Source organism: Triturus cristatus, chromosome 5_2 (genome assembly GCF_964204655.1).
Source record: "Triturus cristatus chromosome 5_2, aTriCri1.1, whole genome shotgun sequence".
NCBI lineage: Eukaryota > Metazoa > Chordata > Amphibia > Caudata > Salamandridae > Triturus > Triturus cristatus.
In genome coordinates this window covers 967,128,389-967,140,915 of record NC_140588.1, presented here as the reverse complement: position 1 = coordinate 967,140,915, position 12,527 = coordinate 967,128,389, and the positions used below count along the sequence as shown (strand labels likewise).

Below are 12,527 nucleotides of genomic sequence, written 5' to 3'. Positions count from 1 at the left end.
AATTCTAGCATTATTTGGGACTGTTTGAGAGGATGTGAATTAATGGCATTCAATGGTATTTAGTTTGTGGTATTTTGTTGGTCTACAATGAAAGTAGGTTAAGTCATTTAACATATGTTGTTCAGCCATTACCAAGTTATCTTCTGTGATATCCTATGATGTCACTTCCTGTGATTTTACATATTAATAGTTAAAGGATTAGGAGCAGGATTAAGTGATGTCACAGAAGGTCAAAGGTTACATAATGTCATTTACCACTCCCCTTTGTGAATTAAAGTCCATACATGTAATCTGTCAAATTGTTCCTGGCCTGCCTGTTCTATGGCTGCTCATCAACAAGGTCATCTTGTTCCTTCCAGTCTGACCACTAATGTAAAGTATATCTTTGTTGCTGTCATATCAGCGTCTGGTCATGTTCCCCCACTTCTCATTGCATTGTGGTACATGTAGTCATGCATTTATAATGGAAAAAAGTTACAATTTGGAGAATGCGAATTAAAAAAAGATGAGCTACCCACACCTGACATGGCACCGCTTGTTAGCTCCGCACATGGGGCCCACCTGATCCTGTGGGATGATAATATTCTGATGGAAAAAGGAAATATTTTCAAGAGCATTGTGGCACACTGTAAGCAAGAAAGTGCAGTAGCAACATCATTTCTGTGCCATCCCCACCATTTGTATTTTGTCCCCTCCTGTTTGCTGGACTTTTCATTTTTGCCAGAATCTGTGACCTTAATTTCTAGAGACCCCTGAAACGTCACATCTGGTGCTTCTCTGGGGTATCCTTGGCACGCAGTTAAAGTGGTGAAAACCTCCATCCAGTCCCTCTTCTTGTAGTTTCAAAGGGTATCCCTCCTTCACCTTCACTAAGAAAGCCCTAGTTGGTGGCAACTGATTGCTTCTGGTGTGCTTAGGTGTACCCATGGGGGTTACCTTTCTGCCTTTTCATTTTAAATTAAGTCCCTTGCTTGTTAATTTTCTTTGGGCTAAGCGTAATACTTGTGAACATTAAATGTTGCCAGTGTAACACTTCATGACCACCAGTGTGTATGAATTGTGAAAAAGGGCTTTGTGAAATTTGCTGGTTCACCTATGGTAGGGTTATCCATAAATGTTTGTGAACTTATCCTAATGTTAGAATGGCATTTAGAAGATGGAGGACAAATAGCGCCTACAGACAACAATCCCATCCCTCACTCCTTCTTCCTGCTCTTTCTTTGATTAAGTACGCTGAAGGGAATGCACATAGTTTATCTCCAAAGAGGATCGGAGCAATCCTAAACTCTTCTCAAAGGAAAATAAAGCTGACCATGGCCTGACTGGCTGACATCTTTGAGTTGTGTCCTGCAGCTCGCTGAGCTTTTCCTGGGCTCAGACCCATGGGGACCTCTTCTTCCAAAGTGTGAAGCCCACATCCTTGAGGCTGAGACTAAGTAGAGGCACAGCTGAAGCTCTGCTTGCCCCACCTCCTGCTGCTGCCCAGCAAGTGCACAGTCTTGGTCCTGAAAGCCTATGCAGTATCTCTCACCACATGAAGGCGGCGCTCATCCGCTTGACTCACACAACACCAATGGACATAGATTGCCCCAGAGACCGTCCCAATGTGTGCAGTTAAGATGTTGGTGCCTTGAACTGAGACCCTTTTGATTAGCCAGCTCACCAGATTCAGATACTTTTGTGGTCCAATCTGAGTTGTGTGTTCGTGCATGCACATATGTGTATAAATCTGGGATATGCGTCCATATCTTGCAGGTACCCATAATATTGTTATTGGATTTGCTGTCTGTGAGCTCCCTTTTAAAGTAACTTAGGAGTTATCCATTTTGGTTAACTGTATCTATATCAGTAGAGCTTTGTGAACAATAGCTGTTAGCAAACTTCAGATACTGTATCCATATTTCATTGTCTTTGTCAATTTTCTGCTGGCAAGTTGTTCTACATGTCTTTCGATGTTTGCGATCATTAGCTATCATAAACATTAGAGCTTTGTGAACATTAGAACTTCACATTCATAGAAGCTTATGTTAGAAAGGAGCTATGATTTCAATAAGGTTTTATGTTTACAACTGCTGTGCTTGTGTTCATTCCTCCCCCTTGAGATCACCAATTTTGCAATGAGAAAACTGACTCATGGTTCTAATAATGTATTCTGAGTGCTGTATTTAGTACTGAGTAGTCCTTACCATTTGGTCTGAACTCTTTGAGCCTCATGTACGTAGAAGTAACAAATCAGTAATCAGCCGCCAACGCTGAACAAGGTGATTGTTTTGTAAGTAAGCAGTGTTAAATAGAAATCTGTAAAATAGCATAGTTAACCTATAAAATAAGAAATCGCTATAGGGCAACTTTTGATTACAATATCCAAAAGGCAACTTTGTAATAGCCATAGTATTCAAATATCCAAAGAAGTCACTAATAGGAACTTACGGTGTCCGGCGCCGGGAAACTCCGCTGCACTATGCGGGAGGCAGAGTTTTTTTGAGAACTCCGCGTTCCAAATGGAGCGCGGAGTAAAAACAACTTTGCAAGCTCCGCCAGCGCAGCTGAGTTCACCGTCCACCCCTAATAGGAACTAGTAGCAAAACAGCCAAATAGTATGTGGAAGTTACCATCGAGTGAAAGCAGGTGGCAAATAGTTGGAAGTATAAACGCTCACCTAAAATCCAGTCGAAACATCCACAATGGTGGTGCGGAGGTGTTCACTAGGACCTCTACAAAGGAGAAGACAGGAGAGTTCTTTTTGATAGTCACTCTTTTGAACAAACAGAGGAGGAGGAAATTTGTGGCAGATACAGACTGAGCAAGGCTGGTGTTGTAATTTACTTATTGTGGGTTGTGGAATCCCTGTTGTCTGGGTGATAGAATGAGAATGTTCTGGTGGGTGGTGAGATGGGCATTCGGACTGAGAGACGCTGGGAAGAGGAGTTGGTTAATGTTGGTGGTTGCTACAATAAAGCCTACTTCTGAATCTCATACAGCGTACCGGCTTTTAATACTGGCGACGAGTTGTGCTTGATTGAACCCGCATGATTGGATGGATTTTACTAATGGAACTATGGCTCTGAGATTGTGAAAATCTCGCGGAATTGGACTTGGATTTTGGGATTCCCGGACACCCGGATATACAGTGGTGACAAAAATAAACTCTTTCGTCGTGTTGCGGACAAAGTAAGGTGAAGGAGTAACGGTTACGCTTACTTTCAAACGGGACCCTGCACGCTCTGCTGTCCTCGCGAAGAGCCGAATTCTGGGTTTCATGGAAGTTGTGTGACTGCTTGTGACATCACACGCAGCGCGTCACACGCATCGCGTCATCTTACGCGGCGGCCATTTTGCTTTGGGATACGAGAACGATCACTCGTGCTTCAGTTTTAAGTCATTTATCTTGCTGTTGATCTTTCGGTGACAGCGACGTGTGACTCTTGGTTTTGAAGACCTTAACTACTGGTTCATGGTGAGGAATCCTTATTTTGTTTTTTTTGTTGTTTTCTCTCTCGTTTTTAAAAAAAAAAAGAAAAGAAGAGAACAAAGTTGTTTTTTTTCTCAACATTGCATTTAAGACTGCCTTGAGATATTGATAATTTTAACATCATGGCAACTGCTTCTAGTATGTCACAACCTCCTGCTTTTCTGTCAGAAAAAGGAGAACCTATCCTTCCTTGGAAGAGGTGGAGGAATTTGTTTGATTCCTATTTGGTAGCTATTGGGGGCGAGAAGTTTTCCGCAACAAGAAAACAAGCTATATTGTTACACAATTTAGGAGTTGAAGGCAGGAACACTTACGATAGCATGGACCCCATCATCATTGGTAGTGGTGATGGTGAACCTACAGATGTATATGAGATGTCCATGACCATGCTTGAGCGTTATTTTGGTCCACGGATTAATGTCTTTTTAGAACGTCACAGGTTTTTCACCAGAGTTCAAGGTCAAACAGAACGTGTTGGAACTTATATTGCTTCACTGAAAACATTAGCACGCACGTGCGAATTTGGGGAGTTGTCTGACTCTCTTATGAGGGACCAATTAGTCAGATGTACGAATAGTTCAAGGGTACAAGGGAAACTATTGTCCAAGAATCCATCGTTAACAGAGGCTATTGCGATTGTTGAGGGTGTCGAAAATACCTCTTCATGGGTGAAAGAGATAAGGAAGAATCGCGAAGATGGTGATCAAGGGAATGGTGAAGGTATAAAGAAAAACCAAGAAAGCGTCCATTCCATGTTGGAGCGTGATGTTGAGGATGAATTATCTGAAAGTATTGCCAAAGTGTCTTCAGGGTCAAGAGTTAAAGCTGTTGCAAAGAACACTCAATCTCGTATGGTTTTTAACAAAGATGCTCAACAATCTAGTGAACGAGATCCTCGACAACAACGTTCTTTTGACCGTGAAAAAAATAACAGTGACAAACAGAAAATGAGATGCTACAGATGTGGAAGTTTCTCTCATTCATCAAATTTTCCAAATTGTTATGCAAGGGAATGTGTGTGTATGAATTGTGGAGTAAAGGGACATTATGCTAGGGTTTGCAAGTCGGCCAAAAAGGATCGCAACATGGGAAATTCCTCGGACAATATTCATACAGTGGTCATTTCAAGCATTTCTGAAGACGGAAATAAGGTGGATTCGGACAAGATTACCATGCCATTTTGTAACATTATGGTGAATAGTGACGAATTTACCGTTTTGGCTGACTCTGGTTCTCCTTTCACGTTGATTGGAAATAAGATATGGGATGAAGTAGTTGGATTGGAGAATGTAAAGCTTCAATCTCCAGACATTTCACCTTTCAGTTATGGAGGGGCCCGGGTGGATATTCTGGGATACATAACGGCAAGAATTGTGTTTAAACAGAAAGAGACCATAGGAAAGGTTTATGTGGCTGTAAGAGGAGATAATTTGCTTGGTTGGAGACACCAGCGTGATTTAGGCATAATTCTTAATCCTAGTGCTACCAACCCAGAAGACCAAGTTATGTTGATGGATGAGATAAGTGTGAGTTCACCTGGTAAGATATTAGCTGTAGGTGGGATGAGTGTGGAAAGGTATGTTGAAGATTATCCGGAGGTATTTACTGATTCTCTTGGTTGTCTTAAGGGGTTTGAGCATCGGATTATCCTGAAGGATTCAGCCAAGCCGTGTGTGCATAAGGTGCGGAGGGTGCCAAATTTAATGGTTGAACCGTTAAAGCATGAACTTGAGAAGTTGCTCAAACTAGGAGTGATTGAGGAGATAGAGGCTTCGGAGTGGTTGTCTCCGGTGGTTTTAGCACCCAAGGATGGAGGATTGGCGGTGAGGATGTGTGTTGACTTGCGTGGGTTGAATGAATGGATTTGGGTGGATCGCCAACCCCTTCCTAATATTTCAGAATGTTTAAGTTTATTGAAGGAGGCTAAAATATTTAGTGTTCTGGACTTATCGTCCGCTTATCATCAGGTGAGACTTCACAAGGACTCTAGACATTTGACGTCATTTGTCACTCCTTTGGGGGCGTATCGATTTTTGAGGATGCCGTTTGGATTGGCTTCGGCCGCAGCTTGTTTCCAAAGGATTATGAAAACGGTGCTTGGGGATCTTCCCAATGTCTTGTTTTTTCAAGATGATATATTGGTATATGGGAAGGGTGAGGGTGAGCATGAGACAGTTTTAAGATCTGTCCTGAGTAAATTGAGGGAGAGAGGTCTCACTCTTAGAAAGGACAAGTGCCGTATTGGATTGGAGTCTGTAACCTATCTAGGACATGTCATTTCGGGGAAGGGTATACAGCCCAAGGTGCAGCTTGCAGAGAGTATAATTAATGCTCCAGCGCCTCAGGACAAGGAACAAGTTAGGTCTTTTCTAGGAATGGCCGAATTTTATTCCAAATTTGTAAAAGGGTTTGCTGGAGTGGTGGAGCCGATCAGAGTGCTGTTGAAAAAAGGATCACGGTTTGTTTGGACGCCAGATTGTGAGAGGGCTTTTAATTTGGTTAAGTCGGAGATTGGGAGGATGCCAACGCTAGGTCATTTTGACACCAGATTAAAAACTGTTCTCACAACTGATGCCAGTCTCAAGGGTCTGGGGGCTGTACTTTCTCAGGTTGTTAATGGAGAAGAAAAGGTAGTAGCGTTTGCTTCTAGGGCCCTTAGGGATGCGGAGATTAATTATTCTTGCATTGAAAGGGAGGCCTTAAGTGTGTATTGGGCGATACAACATTTAAAATTTTACCTGTGGGGAATTCCTTTTATGGTAAAATCTGATCATCGCCCCCTTGTGCAAATTTATTCAGATCGTCACAGTGAGCGCATGACTCCTAGGCTTAAAAGATGGAGTGAGGGTCTGCAAGAGTTTAACTTCCGTGTACACTACATTTCTGGGTTGGATAATAAGTCTGCTGACTGTTTGTCTAGGTTGCCAGCGTGTTCTGGGGAGGAGAGTGATGAGATTGAGTGTGTGAATTGGGTGATGGAAAACCCGTTGTTGGAAGAGGAGTGGTTATCTTGTGCGGTTAAGGATACTACTTTTGTTGTGTTGAAGGATTTGATATCTAAAGGATGGATGAGTTGCAAGGATCTTGACCCGGCTGTGAAGTCGTTTTGGTGTGTAAAGGATGAATGAACTTTTTGTGGGGGTAAGCTTATGAGAGGAGAAAGATTGATTCCACCTGATGTTCTCAAGGAGAAAGTAGTCAATTTGGCTCATGAGGGACATCTTGGTAGGAGTCTTACGAAAGCGCGTGTCAGAGAAAGGTACTGGTGGCCTGGGATGGATCGGATGGTGGAGAGTGTTGTGAAAGATTGTCACTTGTGTGCCATCAATGATAAGTCTCATGTGACTGGTCATGCTCCTCTTTCGCCTGTGGAGGTGCCGGATGTGGTGTGGACCAAGTTGGGGTTGGACATTATGGGTCCTTTTGAACTTATGCCTGCCCAGGAAAGGTTTGTTGTTCTCTTGGTGGATTACACCTCGAAGTGGGTGGTTACCAAGTGTATGGGTGTGGTCAATTCCAGGTCCATCATTGAATTCTTAAAGGACGTTTTTACTTCTGAGGGTGTTCCAAAATATCTAGTTACAGATAATGGGGTGCAGTTTATCTCCCAAGAAATGCAACATTTCCTAGAGAGTGTTGGTATAATTCTTTTGAAAACTGCACTATACTCGCCACAAGCTAATGGTCTCACTGAGAGAATGAATAGGGTGGTAAAAAGTTGTGCTCAAAGGGCACTTGATACTGGGGTTTCTTTCAGCTGTATGCTGAGGGAAACATGGTGGGCACACCGCACTGTTCCTAATGCTATTTCTCAGAAATCACCTTTTGAAGCTTTGAGGGGAAGGTTGGCAATGTCTAAGCTGAATCCAGGGTGGCTCCCTGTGTGGAAAGGGAATGAGGTCAGTGAGGATGTGAGGAAGAGAAAATTGGCTGATTATCAGTCGAGATACAAACAGCGCTATGATGACAAGATGTCTGTGAAAGAAAGGAAGTGGAACCTTGGTGATCGTGTTTGGGTCAAGAGAACCAGGTTTGGTCATAAGGGTCTGTCTAACTTTCTGGGTCCTTTTGTTATCACGGCGATAAGGAAAAATGTTGTGACTTTAGATAATGGCTGTACCTGGAGCATGTCAAGGCTGGTCAAGTTTGTTGATGTAAAGTTGCGTTCAGACAACAACCGGCTTTGTGTTCCTGTGAATGGGAATGGGAATTGTAATGGTTCCGCCAGGCTCAGGCATGTACCAGCCAAGTTTAAAGATTATGTTATGTATTAAGCATATGTTAATCTTCATATTTTGCACCAAATAATTGTTATCTCTATTTATTATCATTTTGTTTTTGATGTATTGTAAAGGGGATGTGTTGTAATTTACTTATTGTGGGTTGTGGAATCCCTGTTGTCTGGGTGATAGAATGAGAATGTTCTGGTGGGTGGTGAGATGGGCATTCGGACTGAGAGACACTGGGAAGAGGAGTTGGTTAATGTTGGTGGTTGCTACAATAAAGCCTACTTCTGAATCTCATACAGCGTACCGGCTTTTAATAGCTGGCTTACAAGATGTAATGATATTAGAGCCTTTGATAGTGAGATCAACTGAATGCAGCCAAGCCATTCCTATGCAAGTTTATGTTTTGAGCTCCCTATTTGTACATGGGACAGGGAGTTATTAAGGATCTATAGCTGAGCAGGAGGTATGTCACAACGAGCTCTTTCTAGGCTGTTTGGAAATGTGTTTATTTCAATGCTAAGTAGTAAATACATACAATACTTTTCTATCGAATTCGTAGATGGAACGTACATACTTGTATGTCCCACTTCTGCTACAGTCTATCTTTATAGGAATAGAAAAAAAACATTCTCTTAACATTCAGGTGGTGCGCAGTGTAGATCATATTATTACCGACAGGTGCGCAGCTTAGTCAGTGATATTCAACGGGGGCGAAGTTCAAATTTCCCAACTAAAAAGCGATGAGCTCCATGGTGGAGGGGTGAGAGGACCAAGGTTCGAGAAGTACAGTTCCCATGAGGAATATTGTCAGTGCATGAGGTGGGCTACTGCCTAGAGCGGAGCAGTTAGTTAAAAACAATGAATTGAAATGCGACCCCTAGTGATTGCCGCTGCATATGCTTTTTTCAAGCATCCGTTCATTATCTTTTGGGTGTTTGTTTGTCAGTAGTATGTTTGGAAACCTGACACTGGCACAGCTTTCCATGCCTACTACTGACAATGATTGTGAATTCCAAAAAGTAGTACATTTGCACCCATTCAACGAGTACTTCCATGCGTGCAGAGTAATACTTTTTTGATAAACCAATCACTATACATAGTTAATCTCCAAATCCAAAAAATGAGCAAGTTAAAACCACTTAGTGAAGTGATGGCATCAAAAAACAACATAGGCACAGCAGACCCGACTTAGGCCCCCCAGACCCAACCTCCAAGTCAAGAATGCATTTATTTGGGGGGTGACACCAACCCCTCTACCCATTTGGGGGGGACACCAGTCCCTCCTGCCCCCTGAAGCTATGCCTCTGGTCAGTCGCGGCTCGCAATACTTGCGGGTGGGGGGTCGCACGGAGGTTACCTCGGAGGGGGGGGGGGTTAAAATAAAAATAAATAAAACCTACTTGACCAGGTCCCGCGCCGCCTTTGCTTCCTGGGCCGGGAGTCCCGCGTTTTCCTGCTCCTCAACAGAAACAGGAACGGGCATGCTCCCTCCCCTCCTGTAACCCTTCTAGCACTTCGAAAAAGCAGTGGGGCGGCGATCCTCTGCCCTAATGGAGGAGCCTCCTTTGCTTCTGATTACAGATATTGCTGGGCATTACCCAGGAAGTGCATATGGCTCTTTAATTTCTGTCACTGTGGACTTAACAATCATCTTGCAAGGGGAGACATGGCAGATGGATGCCAGCTTGGTGAGTGTGATAATGCATGGTGCTATATGTTTCATTCAATTTATATCCACATTTCATTCATGCTCATGTTTGTATGTTACAGGTGACAGTGCATATGCTATTCGGCCATGGATACTTACCCCATATTTACATCCGAGAACACCAAGGGAACATCGCTGTAATGGAGAAGATAACCCAACCTGCTCAGTGACGGAAACAACTTTTGACATTTTTAAAGACCGATGTTCCACTTTTAATTTCTTATTTTAAAAAAATCCTACTTTGCAATAAGTAGTCCTATTTTGCAATAAAGGCTAACTGTTGCAGTTGTCTGTGTAGGTAGAAGTGTGAATGTATCTGGTGACTCTGACATTCCCTCAAGGTGGTATGGCTTCCCACCGCTGGTGTATTCCCTCTACTAGTGTGAGGTAATGAACTGTGACTCGTCACAGGCCTCTCTTCATGCTGACGGGTCTGTGGAGACAAAGATTAGTTATGATAATGAAATGTCTTTGTTAAATTAGCATACTGTTAGCATGTGGAACAAATATTTGTATTTGTTCTTGGTTTACTGGTGTGGGCCATATGTTTCAAAGGCTTATAAGAAGTTCTGTATCTAAAAGCTAATGCATTTTTTCGGGCCTTAGATTAAACACATATTTTTGGGGAAAAACGTAGTGGATGTCGTTTAACACGGTATGCTTAAGACTTTAGAATATCAGACTTAACTGTTTCGTTTTTTTATTCACATCTTGTTCATATTAAATCATACAACTCTCATAATATATTGTTTTTGTGTGATGTGACATAAATCAATTGCATTATACTTTCATGTTATGATTTTTTTTTTGCAGAGTTTTATATAGCGCTAACTTGACCTGAATCCAATCAGGTATCAGAGCGCTTTACATAGCACCAGTTACGTTACATGAGGACACACAGTCATATTTTTTTTTTGTTAGGCACGGGGAGATTAAGTGATTTGCCCAGAATCACTTTCATGCACGTGTTTTTAAAGTTAAAAACAAGATTTTACACCCAAGTATTATAATGGCCGCTTGGACAGAGGTGTCAATGTTACTAACACCAATGACTGCCTCGGGTTGTAAAGTAGTGGTGCCATTACCTCGGTTGTGCTGGGGGGAGACTCTGTTCCACGGCTATCTCCTGTACCACTAGCCTCTGTTCTTCATAGAGCCAACTTTTCCAGTGGCGGCTCATCCGCAATGGCGGAGCAGCGTCGCCCCACTGCTCAAAAGGAAAAATACAATGATAATAACGTACAGTTATTATCATTTATTTTTCCTATTGAATTTAGTGGCTCTCGGGCGGGGTGAGGCTGGGCAGAGCAGGGAAGGAGCGGTTTTCACTCATTAAGTGGGCATGGCTGCTTGACTGGCCCTATCAGGCCGGCCAAACAGTCATGCGCACTACAGCTTCATCACCAGGCTGCATTACACAGCTTGGTGAGGAACATGCAAACCCTCCCAGTCCACGTCTGAGCGCCGATCCACGGCGCTCAGACCAATCAAAAACTCTGCATTGCAGTGCAGTGATTGGCTGTGGGGAGGATGTTTGCTGGGGGCTTCCTGCTGTTGGAACTCCAGAAAGAAGGAAGCTGAAGACGACGGAGGAGAGGCAGCGGGCAGCCAAAAGGTATGTGTTTTTAGGTCGAGCCTAGCGCAGCGCGCATTCGCTGATTTAGGAAAGTGGCTTCTTGGAATCGCTCTGGACTTTTCACACGCATGCATGTGTTCTTTTTTTTTAGTCTTTTTTCTATTGGTCTTTGCATGCGTCTTTCTAAAAAAGAAAGCACGCAATTGGGCAAAGGCGGGTGCATGTCCCACCTTTCCCAGAAAATGTTTCTGCCCATGGCCTATGTCTGCGCTTACTAGCAGGGGTGCCATCGGTTTCTAATTAGCACGTTCACCACATTTGTTTCTTCCGCTCTCAGTCCAGCCGCCATCTGTTTCTCATTAGCGCGTTCGCTGCGCTTGTTCCTCCTGCTCTCACCCTCCCACCATTTGTGTTTTTTTATTTATTAAGTAAAGCGTTCGCCGAGCTTCGGGTTTGCCGCGCTTCGCGTTCGCCGCTCTTGTTTATTATTTTTTTATAATTGCGAGTAGTATTTTGCAATCATCGCGCCTTTGTAAAAGTAAGGATTCAGCAATGAGAGAGCGAGCAGCGGCGCGCAGAGTGCCATCTGTTGTGTGTCAGATTTCACAACAGTTACCACTCGCGGGACGCTGCAGCTGCATTCTTCACATCCTACCGCGTTTTGCCTGCGGGAACGAGCAGCTGCACTGCCTCCTTGTTATTAATGTTTACTTTCACTGCAGCTTTTGTGGAAGCGCGTGCGTGTTCAGGTGATATGTCTATCTGCTTTTGCACTAGGCAAGTTGTTCTCTAGTAGCACCAAGAAGCCTCAAATGGCGGTAAAGAGCTCTACAACACTCGCTAACATGAACATTAATTAACAAGGCTCTGGAAGTCTGCTTTGGCTGCAAATAGTACGTGTAATTCAAGGTTTGCCTCCGTTTTTCTTTTTTTTTTGCACATTTATATAGCGCAAACTCGACCTGAAGGTATCTACTTTGTCTTCATTCACTCACGATTCCTACATAATGGAAAGATAAGAGGCGGGGGTGCCTTGTGCGTGTTGAGCACTTCGGCTAGATTTCGCCAGCGCTATCCTCTGTATAAAGCAGAGCTGAATGCGTCTAGCACTTAGAGGCTTTGTGCTGACCTGCTTGTAGGTCTGGTATGCTTTGTGGTTATAGGTCTGTCTGTCCTGGCACTTGTTCGGGTGATCCGTCTATCTGCTTTAGCACTTCGACTAGATCTCGTCAGCGCAACCCTCTGTATAAAGCAGAGCCAAATCCATCTAGTGCTTAGAGGCTTCGTGCTGACCCGTTCATCGGTTCTTGTATGCTTTGTGGTTATAGGTCTGTCTGCCTGTCCTGGCACTCCTTGTAACCACATGATCAGGTTTCCTTGTGTGCATATGTGTGTGTGGAAAAAACTCATTTCGAGACCAACTTGCGCCCGACCAGCTAAAAGACAGCAATAACTCAGTGGGTTAATGCGCTGCCACATTAAACCGTATTGCCATGGATCTAATTGATTCATAAACCGCTAGAGTGCTGACAGACTCAAGGC

General features: G+C 43.4%; 1 long non-coding RNA gene across 1 annotated transcript in view; it reads left to right on the top strand.

Moving 5' to 3' along the window:
* Window positions 1-10,151, top strand: part of LOC146829497 (uncharacterized) — a 195,102-nt gene extending 184,951 nt beyond the window's left edge. The window contains exon 2 of the long non-coding RNA XR_014961999.1: window positions 9,472-10,151. This is a non-coding gene — a long non-coding RNA (uncharacterized LOC146829497). The remainder of the gene's footprint in view (window positions 1-9,471) is intronic.
* Window positions 10,152-12,527: the final 2,376 nt, after the last annotated feature.